The sequence below is a fragment of the Saccostrea cucullata genome, unplaced genomic scaffold, assembly GCF_032062105.1.
Source record: "Saccostrea cucullata isolate Sc308-1 unplaced genomic scaffold, CSIRO_AGI_Scuc_v1 ctg8781, whole genome shotgun sequence".
Lineage (NCBI taxonomy): Eukaryota > Metazoa > Mollusca > Bivalvia > Ostreida > Ostreidae > Saccostrea > Saccostrea cuccullata.
Window position 1 is genome coordinate 14,567 of NW_026926560.1, and position 5,434 is coordinate 20,000.

Genomic DNA, 5,434 nt, shown 5'->3' on the forward strand with positions numbered 1-5,434 from the left:
CTTTATAGTGTGTGACGTCATCACAAAATGGAAAAAAAACACATTCACATAATTTAGCAGTTTATTTTCTCTAATATTTTAGACACATGTACGCAACATTTTCACGTAATCTAGGCTAGTGGTTTATTTATTTTATTTAATATTTTAGACACACAAATGCAATATTTGCATACATTTCTTTGCTAATACAATGTTATGTATTTTATACATTATAAGAAAAACATGTTTTGTCTGTGAAATTTCAACTTTCTTTGACATAAATGAACATATATTATTTTACATACAATGTGCATCCTATACTGACCTTGCTGAAATTTCATATGAAAACATCAAGAGACCAGTACATGTAATCCAAATCAAATTCTCACAATTTATACAGGTACACTGTGAGCAAGACAAAAATTCTCAAATCCACAAACAAATGATAACTCAATTTGGAATGTTCTACACATGAGATTAATTTTCTTTTAAATACCTAAATTTACAACAATGCTTTAAATTAAAATAAATACAGAATAATCTAAGTTTCAAGGAATCTTTGTCACAAGCGAAAGTTGGAGACATGTCAGAAACAACTTGTTACAGTTTGTAACCTTGACCTTTGACCCTTTCATCTTAGTAGTAATTGAGCGTATATTTTCCTCATTGAGAGCATTCCCATACTATGCGTGAATCTGTGACCTTGACTTTTTGTAAGATTATAATCATATTTTTTACCTTTACTTTTGACCTCAAACTTTTAAAAACATTAGGAGATATGGGACAATTTCATCACAAAATGTTAAAGACTTTTAGAGATATCATTTGAATCAAAAGTGTTACCGAGAGAATGATGGATGCCCAGCCAGAAAAAGTTGGGAACAAAAATCAACCTGACTCACAGAACAACATTTTTTATAAGACTCAAAGTTCCAAAACAAAACAAATTAAAATAAATTATTTAAGAAATACATTTCTGGAAATTATAATTTTCATCAATTCAATTCTAATCAAGTGCCATATTTCAAATAAATATGCACTGCCCTATTTATTTCGAACACTGGTTAAACCAAGTCCCTCAGTTTCACTGAAAGGGGACTATCGTACGTAAAATAATAAGGGGACAATGTATAATAATAATATATACAACTAGATGCTGTCATGAGACAGTAATACCCGCACTAAGGTGTTTGCCTCTAAATGCACACTTCTTCATATTGGGCTTTACCACGGAAAAAGTCAATATAATTCAATAATTTACATAATACATGTATTCTTCAAATTGAGCATAATATGCTCAGGTGACCATGTAGCTGCAGATCTGCAGCGTTATGGTTTTATATATTTGTCTTTGACCATAACGCTACAGATCCCCATATGCAAAAAAGGTGCAATTTACGGCGCAATATTTTTTTGCGCACTTTTGGGCAGAATTTCTCCATTTTCTAGCATTGGTCAATCAACTACCTTTCATTCCGTAATTTTAGACACATTCTGTAGTCAAAATATATATTTTGTCCACCTCTCAGCCATTTATAGTCATCTCTACAGGCAATAAACCCGCTTGATTTGAATTTTATGCAATCTAACAAATAATTTTAATCAAGCGAGTTTATCTCGTGTAGAGACGAATATAAAACGTTTGGAGATGGATAAAATATACAGATTAGTTAAATAATGTGCCTAGAATTAGGGGGTGAAAGGTAGTAAATTGACCGATGCTGGAAAGTGGAGAAATTCTCCCCAGAAGTGCGCAAAAAAATATTGCACCGTAAATTGCACCTTTTTTGCATTACAGGATCTGTAGCTTTATGGTCAAAGACTAATATATAAACAGTAATATACAAAAAGTCTTGAAAGTTACTGTTAAATTTATCAGAGACTGTTTTGATCTTAGAAGTAAATTACTTGACAATTCTTGAAAAAATATGTAAACATTATTTAATGTTGTTCAGTGGGCCTTTGCCAATTATTGTAATTGTGTTTGTGCCAATAAAGTATTTGTATTTGTATTTGTATATAAAACCATAACGCTATACATATCTGCAGCTAGTGACCATGTTACCCATGGGCCTCCATCTTATAGGTATTTCATATTCTTTAGTCATTACCAGTCGGAAATTAGACAACAGAATTAAATTAATGATGTAAATTAGGTTTGATAAGGGGGGGGGGGGGTGGCACATAATTGGAACTTTTAAATATATTTTCTCATATAGATTAACAACAAATAATATTATTCAAATTAGTGTAAAGCGTTTTTGATGAATTTTTCAAAATGTGCAAAGTTTATTTATATTTGATTTAGGCAGAAACTTCTTGAAAGCTGCCATATACACAATCAATTTAGTCAACCCCGACCCCTCTCCCATTAACACACACACACAAACACACCTTATTTGCCTGTTTTTGGAAATAGGCCTAGATGGCAAAGTTAAAATAAAACATCTTTTGTAAATGATAATTTTCAATTTGTTCTTGCACTATACATGTATCTGAACACCTGCATCACACTGGGCTTGTGTCACGTACCCAACTTAAGTACTAGTTTTACCACTGGCATTATCATTTTGGATTTCACTGCACGTGCAGTAGGCTACTAGTGTGCATCATTGCATATATGTCAGTAGGAATTATTTTATTTTGTGTTTTAACTGGATTATATTTCATGAAGATAACAGTGCCTAAATAATGACAATCGGTAAGTACAAGTTTTGGTATAGATTTGGGTAAAATAGTCTGAAATGCAAACGGTTAGGTTCAGCATCGGATGACCTTTGATCCTTTAAACTTACAATAGACGAATTTCACAATCTGAAGAGTTATCCCCCGTTATCAACGTTACATTCAGTTACAAGATCAGAATTTTTTTTCTGGGAGGGAGGTGGGGGAGGGGGGGGGGGGTTTTCCAGACCAGAATTAGCCTGGTTCCCTGTCCCTGTTTTGCTTTATATACTCCGCGTCACTAGGGCCAGGTGGAGTACAATGGAATCCACCTGGCTCTCCTGCCTTGGCAAGGATGAGACAGGGGACCAGGCTAGACCAGAATTTCCCGAGAAGCAAAAAAAAAAAAGAAGTTATGGTTGGGTCTGTTTTCTAGGGTGGAGGGACACTTAGGGCATCCAAAGTCATTTTTATTTCCTCCAGTATATATTATAGTCCTGCAAATTCCAAGGGGGGAGGGGGTGTTGAGGGGGGGGATCTCCCAATCCACTTCCCTGTCCCTGTAATGACAAATGATCATGTGACTCCTAAATAGTAGGAAACTTTTTCCATTTCTCTATATATAATTTTGTTTCTTGTGTTATTATGTTATGTAAATTTAATGGTATAAAGGTTATGAACCCCTAGAGGTCATCCCCACTTTCCTAATGAGCTGAAATGTTCACAATATGACTGCATTAAATTGAATAAAAGTGCATCAATGATAAGATTACTTGACATTTTATTCATGAATTTGTGTCAACCTATCTTCCTAGAATTAGGAATGAAAATCATTCAGAGACGGACCACATTAAACTATTTGTATAAACATTTTTTTTAAATGTAAAAACAAGTAGTAGTTTGCATACATGAACATTGAACAGGGGTCTGGGAAGGGGTGAGGGGAAGGATCGAGTTAATATTTCTTTATATACGTCTTAATGGTTGAAAACTCCTAAAATGAATGTTGACCTCAAATCTAACTTGTCCTCATTATTTTTCAAGTGGTGGTGTCTCCATATGAGTGAAAAATACCTGAGAGGGATGTTTAACAACAAACAAAATGACATAAAAACACAATATTGATTTGGGTTAAGAAATATGCAGGGGATTTTTTCCATCATAAATCTTCTTCTCAAGAACAGCAAGGGCATTATTGTCCCCCATTTTGGGGAAAGGGAGGGGACATTAAATCTCATTTGTCTGTCAGTCTGTCCATCTTATTTACAGCTAGTATGTGCATCTGTCACAATAAATTTAACCTTGGTCATAACTTTTGAATAACAAGAGATTGTGCTTTCATATTTCACATGTGCATTACCACAAAACTTTCTAAATACACTATGATTTTTTAACCGAAGTGAGACCTTGACCTTAAAGTTTTACCTACTTTCCAAAAAATAACATTTTAAATTGATTATTTTGAAAGTGAAAAGAAAGGGCATTCAAATTATACATGTTTATTACATGTGAAAAGACTTTTCAAAATATATCATGACTTTTGACTCTGTGACCTTGACCTAGAAGTTTAACCTACTTTTCAAAAATATATTGTATATATATAACTTTTGATTCAAAAGAGATAGGACTTTCATATTTGACATGTACATTACCTGCAACAAAATGTTTCAGAGCATGCTATGATTTTTCCCCTTTGACCCAATTTTCAAAAATTGATATATGATAGGGGTGCATATTTGACACACAATCTGCCATAAATTATGGCATCCCATTCACTAAAACACAGAAAGCAGAGGACTACAATTCTTTGAATTTGCTTGTATAATCTTGATAGATGGAAACATCCTCATATAATGTCGATTCAAGTTTTTTATGCCTCACCATGATTAGGAATACATATATGTATAGTTTTTGTCATGTCCGTCCTCCACCCTTCCATCTGTCTTTCCATCGGGCTCAAAGAAACTTTCTAGATATTTTTATCAAAGTTCATATGTTGATGCATACTGATGTAAATATCCACCGGCAGCAATATTTTTTGACTTTGACTTTTCCTTTGACCTCCACATAACTTTTCTTTAAATTAGTGTTTAGCTTTATTTTAAAGAAACCGTTCAAGTTGTGTAATGAAACTGCACATGATGATACATACTGATGTAAGCTTTACAATGCTTCACTCTTTTTTACCTTGACCATTCCTGTGACCTTGACCTCACTTTCCTAAAATTAATGTCTAGAGCAGTTTTGAATAAACAATTCAAGATATATTTATCAAACTTCATATGCTGATACATACTGCTGAGAGCTATTAATACATCAACTCATTTTGACCTTGTATTTTCCTTTGACCTTGACCTCACTTTTTAAATTATGTGTTTATCTAAGTTTTAAATAAACCATTAATTATAGTTTTATCAAACTTCATATGCTAATAGTAAATTCATACTGATGTAAGCTTTTCAACTGCAACAACATTTTGGCCCAAACCTTTCCTTTGACCTCTCTTTTTTTTAGAATAGGTGTTAAGCTCAGCTTCATTAAATCATTCAAGATATTTTTATCAAACATAATATGCTGATATGTATTAGTGAAGCTACTCACCTGCATCAAAAACTTCACCTTGCACATTCCTGTGACCTTGACCTCCATCCTTTTTAATTTGTATTTCGCTTAGTTTTAAAGAAATGATTTAAGACATTTTTAAAACGTCATATTTCGACCCCAATTTGACTCCCCAGGGCAAAATCAAAATTCCAAAACCCTGCTGTACATCAACATGACACTACCAACC